The sequence below is a fragment of the Canis lupus genome, chromosome 2 (assembly GCF_048164855.1).
Source record: "Canis lupus baileyi chromosome 2, mCanLup2.hap1, whole genome shotgun sequence".
Taxonomy (NCBI): Eukaryota; Metazoa; Chordata; class Mammalia; order Carnivora; family Canidae; genus Canis; species Canis lupus.
In genome coordinates this window covers 59,624,146-59,634,160 of record NC_132839.1, presented here as the reverse complement: position 1 = coordinate 59,634,160, position 10,015 = coordinate 59,624,146, and the positions used below count along the sequence as shown (strand labels likewise).

Here is a 10,015-nt window from a genome sequence, read left to right as displayed (position 1 = left end):
TCAGGTCTCAGAGATCATAAAACGGCCGGTGGGGGCCTGTCTCCTCCTTTGTAAAATGAGAAGCTGAGTGACTTCCAGCTCTGAGTCTGTGAAATGAACTGGCTCCCTAAATGCTAAGGGGTTGTGAGGTCAGAGGTCACACATGCATGTTACCTGCCCTCCAGAAGGGCAGGCTTGTCATGGGCGGGCTGCCTCAGGGCCCAGGGTACTGTGGGCTGCTGCCCTCTGGATGAGGCATGGCTGGGGCTGCCCCTACCTGCACAGCTGCAGCCCTGTCCCCTGGGGAAGAAGAGCTTGTATGTATAGAGCCTGGAAGCCTGGTCTGACTCACCAGAGCAGCTGCTGATTCCCTGAGGACCCCCAGGGTCCAGGGCAGGGGGCTCCCAGCCAGGTGCTGACCTGGAAGGGATGTCTTGGTGGAGAGGCATGGGGCATGTGCTCTCACCCCTGGTGGCAGGACCTTCAGACCTCAGCTGATCCCCATGATGCCTAGGATCCCAGGGACAGGGAGGCCTGACCGCAGTGCTGAGTGGATCCTGGGGGGTCTAGTGACTAAATCATTCTGTGCTGGAAGGTGAAGACTGGCAGCCCAAGGACTACATGAGGCCCACGGGCAGGTTTGGTTCAGCTGGTGCAATGTGAGCATTAAAAAAACTTAGTTGCTGGGGGGCCTGGGTGGCTCAGTCAGTTAAGTGCTGGACTCCTGACTTCGGCTCAGGTCAAGTAGCCTTAAATCCCTTTTCAAGCCTTCAAGAAACACTTCATGAGCTCCAGACAGTGAAAGTTCAGATTCAAGAACTTACCAGCTGCTGGGTGCACCATGGTGAAAGCGGGGTACAGGAGCCAGACCTCTTCATCTGTGTTCTAGTTCCACTATTCATTAGCTGTGTGACCTTGAGCCAGCACTACCACTCTGTACCTCAGTTTCCTTAGCCATGTGATGGTAATGACAACACTTTCCATTGTTTTGAGGCTTTAATGAGTTCGTGTGCACACAGCGCATAGGCAGGTGCCAGCGTCATGGAAAATGAGAAGGGGCATCAGAGCAAGTGATGACGTCATGCGTAAGAGGGGGCCTTCAAAGGGCCTGAAGCCCAGCCCTGCTGCTTGTTAGCTGTGTGGTCTCGGACAGGCCACGTAACCCAGCCCAGCTGATGATGCTTTTAGTGCCTGAAGGCGCCTCGCAGATCGGAGACCCCACCAATGGGCAGCTGTTACTATGAAGGCCTGCGGAAGGCTCTTGGCTCCTGCCCACGGCGCTCCCCCATGCTACGGCCCACTCCTTGCAGAGCTGGAGAGTGGACACTGATCTGGGAGGCTGGAACATTTAGCCGAAAAGAACAAAGAGGCCCTGCTGGGCACAATGGCACCATTGTGAGTGCACGGGGCTCACAGTTTCCCTTCTGTCCTCAACCTGCACAGATGCCCTGCAGGGCACGGGTGGGAAGGCGTGGGAGCCCCCCGAGTTCCGCCAGCTGTCCCTGCGAAGGTCAAAGAGGAGGCCCAGCCCCACAGGACCCTCGCCTGTGTGTCCTTATTTCATAGATGAAGACTCTGGGTCCAAGTGGGAGAGACCCTTGCCTGGCATCACAGAACACAGGGCAGGGGCAGTGGGCAGTAGCAGAAGCCCTGCTGCTCCAGGCCTTACCTCCCCGGGGGCTTTTAGAGACTTAGACTTTAGACATTTGACCTTTGGTCCAAATGAAGTTGTAAGTTCTGTCACCAAACACACTGACGAGATGGAAAAAAGTGAACATTCATCTTGCAACTTATTTAGAAGACATCTAAACTCTTATCCTGTTTTGGCATTTTCCCCTTCTTTTTAAAATGGAGCTTATGGAGATATAATTTACACACTTTAAAATTCACTTTTTCTTCCTCAGAGGGAGAACCCCAAGCAGACCCCAGGCCCAGCGCAGAGCCCGACTTGTAGCCCACGACCCCGATATCATGACCTGAGCAGAGATCAAGAGTCGGACGCTCAACCGACAGGCCACCAAGGTGCCCCTGTAAGATTCATTTTTTAAAACTCTGCGGTTCAGTGGGTTTTCCCATATGGATGTAGAATTATCACCGTGTAATTTAGAATATCTTCCCCCTCCCGCAGCCATTACCCTGTCTCCTGTTGGACATTCCGTATGAATGGAATCGTGCAACAGGTGGTCTTTCCTGATTGGCTCGTGTCACTGAGCATAATGTTCCCAGGGAACATCTACATCGTAGCCTGTGCCTTCCTTCCCATAAGGGCTGAAGGCTGTTTCACCCCCAGGTGGACCACATATTATTCACACAGCAGATGCTTACATGCGGGTCGCTCCCACACAGTGGCTGTTATGAAGGGCACTGCTGTGAACACTGGGACGAGTTTTCGAATCTCTTGGGTCCGCATTGGGAGTTGTACCTCCGGGCCGGTGCTAACTCTGTGCGTGCCCTTCTGAGGACCTGGCAGGCCTTCTCCAGCTCTGCCAAGTGCAGGAGGGTCCTGGCTCCTCTCCATCCTCACCAATGCTCATTGCCACCTATCTGCTTCACAACAGCCATCAGGGACCTTGACAACAGTGTGGCCTCCTCTTGATAGCCAGGCTGCCTCATCCCCACCCCCATGATGCCCAGGGATGCCTGGAATCTATAGTCTCATCTCCTTGATATGAATGAGATCATCGGTGGAGAGTACGTGGCATGATGCTTCTCACTCAATGGGCACCCACCGAGGGTGGGAAACCAGGTCCTCATCCTGCCAGACTCACAGCCTAGCGAGGAAGCCCAGTGCCCTGCGTACCAAGCAGCATGCAGCACACATATCCAGTCGTGCAGGCTTCTTGAGGTCCGGTAGGCAGTTTGCAAACCACAAGGCTGTATGGGTACCCAGTGGGCATTTGAACCTAGGTGGTCTCAGGCCAATGCCCATGTGCTTACTTTCTGCACCCTTGACTCAGAAGGGAGCGTAGTTGACTAGGGGTGTATAAGAACAGCATGTTCACCATCTGGGAAGCAGCAAAGCCTTCCTGGGGTGGGGGCCTCCTGACCGGGGTCTTCCAGGATGGAGCTGAGAAGGGAGAGTGGGGAGTGAGACTTCAGGCCAAGAAGAAGGGCACTTGGCATCCTGGAGGCCTGCAAATGTGCAGCTCTGCTCTTCCCAGCTCAGTGTGGCCAAACAGCAGGCATGGAGTGGGGGCGGGGTGTCAGCCATCAAGGCCAACAGGTGAAGACCCACTAAGATGAGGCAGATCTAGTTACGAGGTTCAGACTCAGGACTTCATCCCAAGGCAGTGGACAACCTGCCTGGAGAGTTTTAGGTGACATATCTGAAAGATAGAGCTGGCTTCAGAGGTTGCCCCCAAATCAGAGAGGAGTGTGGTTTAGCTGCGGCTGGTACCCAGAGGGGAGGGGGAAGGAGACCAGACTGATTCTCAGCTCAGCCTGTCTCCATGGTGACACTGGAAGACGGTGCATTTCCTTTGTTGTTGGTGGTCTGGTCTTTTCTTTTCTTTCTTTCTTTCTTTCTTTTTTTTTTTTTTTTAGATTTTATTTATTTAAGAGAGAGAGAGAGCACAAGTAAGGGGAGCAGCAAAGAGAGAGAGGGAGAAGCAGACTCCCTCCTTTAGGATGCATTTAGTGGAAAGCCTGATGCTGGACTCAATCCCAGGATGCCAGGACCAGGGGCCTGAGCCAAAGGCAGATGCTTAACCCAAAGAGTCACCCAGGTGCCCTGGTGTGGTTCCCTTGAATGAAATCTCCTTATTGAAATTTTAAGTGTTTTAGACTAGCCTGGACCCTGGCTTCACTACGCCCCCCTCCCCCCCCCCAACTCGGAACAAAGAAGGTGAACTGAAGGGGCTGCAGGAGATGCTGGAGTCAGGTAGGGTGGGACAGAAGGGCCCAGTCCTGCTGCTGACCTTGCAATCTTGGCCACCCATTCTCTATCCCTCCATCCTCACCCACAGGCTTCCCAGGACCAGCACCTAATGGAAGTCAGGTCATGCCTCTTGGGAAGAAGAGCTTTTCTTCTTATACTCAGTGAGATTCTATGGAGATCAGCACTTTTGTCCAGGGCCGGGGTGGTCACTAGTTCATGAGTTCCTTAGGGACCTTCTGAAGCCCTCTCTCACTCTCCCTACCCTCATATTTTGCAGCTGAAGAAATAGAAGCCCACATTAAGGAAATGATTTGCATGAAGGCTGAAAATTGCAGAAGTGCCTCAAAAAATTAAACTTAGAATTGCTATATGACCCAGCTATTCCATTTCTGGATGTATATATACCCAAAGGAGTGGAACGCAGGCATTTGAACAGATATTTTTCACCAACATTGAGAGAGAAGGTGAAGTCACATACATGTCCACTGACAGATGTATAGATCAACACAAGGTGACACATATGCACGTGCGAGTATTCTCAGGCTTAAAAGGAAGGACGTTCTGACATCTGTTACAACATGGACGAGCCTCAGGGCATGATGCTCAGTGAAATAGGCCAGTCACATAGAGACAAATACTTACCATTCCACTCATATCAGGTACCTGAGAAGCCAAATACTGAGTCCCAGGGGGTGGGGAAGTTGTATGGGAAAGGAGGGTCAGGTGGGGCAATGAGAGAGTTCTGGAGACAGACAGTGGTCATGGTTGCACAACAGTATGGATGCGCCAAATGCCACTGATCTGTAATTCTTCAAAACAGTTAAAACACGAATTTTATGTTATGTATTATTCTACTACAACGTTGAAACACCCCCCCCCCCAACACACACACACAAACATGATTCCAAAGGAACAAGGATCAAGGTATCTTTGGTCTCAGAACAGTTCTTTCTAAATCACAGGATCTCTTGAGCTGCATCATTTTGGTCCTGGTACCCAAGGAATGAGTCTGGTTTAAATGGCTTAATGTCAAGGGTCCTACAAGCTGCAGGATGATCAGCTTTCCTTCTTTGCCTGGCCTGCTAGAAGAACCAGCACTGCAGTCCTCTTATGCATGAGAAGAATCCAGACTTCTGGGCTCCCATTTCTGTCAGCCAAATTGTAAAGCAACGTGTGAACTTGTTAACTGCGTGAAGGCCCTCCCTTTCTTTTACTTTCTTTTTTCTTTTTCAAGTATTTTTAAAAAGTAACCTTTTTATGATTATGCACGTATACAGATGCATTTTAGGAAGCTAGAGAATCAAAGCAAACAAATATTCAAAAAGTGCAACTTGGGATTCCTATTTTCCAAATGTCACCATACCTACATGAAAAAAAATAAAAAAAAGAAAGAAAGAAAAAAAAAAGTAAAAAAGGAAGAAAAAAATATCTGACTACATCGCCTTGGTTCTCCTAAGAGGAGAGATCCCATTTTGCCTGCAATCTGCTTCTTCCAATCAGCCACCTCCACTCTGCTATTACAGGGAATGTTCATCTCATCTGATATTGAAACTATATTCACATTTCCCATGTTGATCCCCAAATCTGTTTGATAGCTGGTTTATCCAGAACAGCATCCAATCCAGGATCACCTATCACATCTGCTGGCTCGGCCCTTGGGCCTCTTCATCCAGAAGTCATTTCTAGGAACATAACACTCATCAAAGACCCTGAGCCAGTCCTCCCTGTAGAATGCCCCCATTCTGATTCTGTGTTATGGCTTCTGCGTAGTGTCATTCATCTGTTCCTCACCCTTCTTCCCTTCCCGTGAACTGGAATTAATATCTAATGGCTGGCAGATACACATAAAACATTTTTTGCTAGGATAATTACCACTGATCCCATGTTCTTGATATTACATCACCGCTAAAGACACACTCTCTTGTTGAGGTTTAGTAAAACCACTAGCAAAACTCAGGTCAATTTCTCAGGGTGGTGACAGCCCGATCTCTCCATTCCTCTATTCAACTAGCTCCTCCTGCAACTAGGGAGTAATATGTGTCCTGTTACTTTGACCCCGTGTGAATGTCCAGTTCTCCACCAATGATGAATGCAATGGTTTAACTACAATTTGATAATCCTTATTTCTAAGAGTCTGCAAAATTATGCTTTTTCTGATCCTACGTGTTTACGGTTTTGTTTGTTTTGTTTTGTTTTTTTTTCCTATGAAGCAGCACACTTCCTCATCACCTGGAACCAGGTGGTAATGACAACTACAGTTCCTACCGGAAAAGCAAAATAAGTCTTTGATTTTTCTGTGTTAGTGGGGAGAGGATTGAAATAGTGTCCCTTCCCATCTTTTAGATCTGTGGGCGACCAAACACCGTCTGGTATTTTCAATTAATTTCTGAGACTGCTTAGTTTTTCCATGACCTTCTATTGTGTGAACAATATGGCATGGTTTAGTTGCAAAATCCCATAAAACCTCAGAAAAATTCCAGAAACCTCAAGCGCACACAGGCGCCAGAGGCCAGCTAGCTCTCCTTACTGTGCCTCAGGCTCTGAGCTTTGCTGCAGGGTATGCTCCACGCAGGTGTCCGGAACCTTCCCTGCTCCCTGCATCAGGGCGAACACCTGCTCCGTGGTTCCCTGAGATGGCCTGGAGCAGGTGTCCGGCACTTCCTGGGTCCCCCTGCACCGGGGGCGCGCGTCCCGCCGGGGTCCTCTGGATGGCCTGGGGCAGGTGTCCGCCCCGCCGCGCCCCACGCCCGCTCCCATCTCCAGGCCGCAGCGGGGTCGCCCGTGCGGCCGCGGTACCTCTGACCACTAGGGGGCCGTCCCACGTTTTATCAATCAGAGTTTGTGTGCGCAGAATCAGAAATGAACCGCAGTGTTGCGAGTAGTGCAAAACTTTACCCCCCAAGATATGAGAAATAGAATTAATGAGGACCCCGAATCTTGGAGCGGGCTGGAACAATCTTACTCCCTTGAAAGGCTCCAGGAAGGCGGCAGCCTCCGCCCGCCCGGCTAGCTCAGTCGGTAGAGCATGGGACTCTTAATCCCAGGGTCGTGGGTTCGAGCCCCACGTTGGGCGGTTGCCGTTTTGATTTTCCGAGTTGCCCCCGGGTCCCCCCAGCCTGTTCTCACCCACAGTGCTCCGTGCGACCTGGGCTGCCTTGTCATCAAACAGTGCAGTAGGTAAAAAAAAAAAAAAAAAAACCGGGTTAAAACATCTGAAACGTGGGTTTTTGAAAATATCTAATCTATAATTATCTAATTAGTATTTAATTGAATGCTGTTCGGTATTGCCCGGTTTGGGGACCCGCTGTGACTGGCGAGGTCTTTTATGCAGATTGATGTCCTGTCCTTCACTGGCTTCCTGCCTGTGGGAAGGGCCAGTGGGTGGGGGGCGCTGTGCAGGGTCCCCAGGGCCGCTCAGGGGTCAGCTGATGGGGTACCTGCTGTGAACAGACCCTCAGGACTGCTTTAATCTTTCCTTCCCAAGTTAGTGATTCAAACTGTAGGGTTAGAATTTTCCACCTGACATTTGGGAGTCTCAAAAGACCTCTTCCCCCGCACAAGTTTTCCTGAAAGAACAAGTTCTTAGGGGTAAAACTTTGTTTTTATGGTGACAGCTGCAAATGTTTTCCTTATCAAGTAGATACTTTCCATCATATGTAGCAACTTCCAAATATTCTCCGCAACTACTGGATGCTGTTATCACCAATTCAAGATACAAGTTCAGGCTTTGGAAGAAACACACGGAAGATTTCAGCATCAGAAATGATAATCCCTAAATACTTCTATCATTACAGTAGTTTAAGAATCTCTAGTGATGCGAGTGGCATAGAATTTTTCAGAAGGCAAAAACTCTGTCAGAGAAGAGGCAAATTAGCAAATTGACAAGAAGTTAATGAAGATATCGCCCATCTATTGATTTATTGATTTTTAATTCCACCATAGTTAACATACAGTGTTATATTATATCAGGCATACAACACAGTTATTCAATAATTCTGTACATTACCCAGTGCTTATCACCATAAGTACACTCTTTTGCCCAGAAATATTCATCATGCATCCATTTTATTTTATTTTATTTTATTTTATTTTTTCATGCATCCATTTTAAGTTGAACATTGGTATTATGGGTTGAACTGTGCTCCTGTAAAATGCATGTGTTGAAGCCCTAACCCCTGGTACCCCAGAAGGTAGCCTTATTTGGAAATAGTGTTTTGGTAATTAGTAAAAATGAGGTCATTCGGGGGTAGCATGAGCTCTTAACCCAGTTCCACTGGTGTCTTTATAAAAAGAGGGAATTTGGACACAGACACACACCTAGAAATGCACATTTGGACAGCAAGGAGAAGACTGTGAGGATGCAAGGAGAGGGCAGAGTGCTTTCACAAGCGGGGAACGCCAACCATTACCACTAGAGCTAGAGGGAGAGTCAGAGCAAGCTCTCCTCCCAGCTCAGGAGGAAGCAGCCCTGCCCACACCCTAAGCTCAGACTTCTGGCTTCTAGAGCTGTGAGATAGATTACACTCTGGCGCACCTTGTTATGACAGCCCCAGGACACTAATATAACCAGTGTTCCACTAGGAGGGGATCTTGATTTAAAATTTATTTATTTATTTTTAGATATGATTACTATTTTTTAAGGATTTTATTTATTTATTTGAGAGAGAGAGCAAGAGACCAAGCACAGAGGCAGAGGGAGAAGCAGACTCCCCACTGAGCAGGGAACTCGATGCAGGACTTGATCCCAGGACCCTGGGATCATGACCTGAGCCAAAGGCAGATGCTTAACCCACTGAGCCACCCTCGTGCCCCTAAAATTTATTTTTTTAATGCTCTGTATTAAGTAATTGCCATTCATTTCATTTCATTTCATTTCATTTCATTTCATTTATTTCATTTCATTGCGTTAGGAAAATCAATGCAGGCGTTCCCCTCCAGGGAGGGAGTTAGGGTCACAGCTCCTTCAGAACTAACATTTAAAAATGAGCTTGATCTCAAATATTTTTTTTCTTATTGCTGGCTGGTGATGTATTATGTTGACTGATGATTTATTACTATTTCTAATTTTTAAATATTTTTAAATGTAGTAACATATTTTAAAAAGAGCCCTTCAATTCCCAGTTGTTATATAGAAGTGATGAATCACTGAATTCTATTCCTGAAACAAATATTACACTGTATGTTAAACTGAAATTTAAATAAAGATTTGGAGAGAGTGGCAGCTCTGGTGGCTCGGCGGTTTAGCGCTGCCTTCAGCCCAGGGCCTGATTCTGGAGACCTGGAATCGAGTCCCACGTCGGGCTCCCTGCATGGAGCCTGCTTCTCCCACTCCCTCTCTCTGTCTCTCATTAATAAATGAGTAAAATCTTAAAAAAAAAAAAAGAAATTTCTTTAAAAAAATTTGGAGAGAGAAAACATAGAAGAAGAGATGTGTACTAACTTGTTTATAATGGAAATAGATATGATATCTGGGCTTTGTGTTATGGATTTTGGTGGCGAGAGGAATGATGCACAGCAGTGAAACAGGATTGGCTGTGGGTTATTAACTTAGAGGCTGAGCAATGTATATACCACAGTTCATCATACTATCCCCTCTGCTTTTGTACATGGCTTTAAATCTATATAAATTTATTTATTTTTTTTTTTTAAATTTTTATTTATTTATGATAGTCACACACAGAGACAGAGAGAGAGGCAGAGACACAGGCAGAGGGAGAAGCAGGCTCCATGCACCGGGAGCCCGACGTGGGACTCGATCCCGGGTCTCCGGGATCGCGCCCTGGGCCAAAGGCAGGCGCCAAACCGCTGCGCCACCCAGGGATCCCTATATAAATTTAAATACTATTTGATTATGCAAAAACGAAATGATCTTAACCTCCTTAGCCCAGTGATCAAATTTAGCATCACTAATGAGATGGCCAAACATCGTGTGTTTCCGATGGGACGCAGTTCAGAAGTGCACAGCATCACCTGTAAAATGTTCTTGTCAAAAACTCAACTTAGATCTAATCGAGGCTTTTTTTTTAAAAAAAAAGATTTTATTTATTCATTCATTCATGAGAGACACACAGAGAGAGGCAGAGACACAGGCAGAGGGAGAAGCAGGCTCCACGCAGGGAGCCTGACGTGGGACCCGATCCTGGGACCCCAGGATCAGTC

General features: G+C 47.6%; 1 long non-coding RNA gene and 1 other non-coding gene across 4 annotated transcripts; both read left to right on the top strand.

Annotated features, from left to right (window-relative positions):
* The first annotated feature begins 2,200 nt into the window (after positions 1 to 2,200).
* Positions 2,201 to 5,939, top strand: LOC140619207 (uncharacterized). 3 transcript variants are annotated; one of them, XR_012019141.1, is made up of 3 exons: positions 2,201 to 2,670; positions 4,134 to 4,515; positions 4,819 to 5,939. It is a non-coding gene; the product is annotated as an uncharacterized lncRNA (long non-coding RNA). The 3 variants fall into 3 exon arrangements; XR_012019136.1 differs by having other exon boundaries at positions 2,201 to 2,824; XR_012019138.1 differs by having other exon boundaries at positions 2,201 to 2,829.
* A 917-nt stretch (positions 5,940 to 6,856) lies between these two features.
* On the top strand, positions 6,857 to 6,929 carry TRNAK-CUU (transfer RNA lysine (anticodon CUU)). The gene has a single exon. It is a non-coding gene; the product is annotated as a tRNA-Lys (tRNA).
* The last annotated feature ends 3,086 nt before the right edge of the window (positions 6,930 to 10,015 follow it).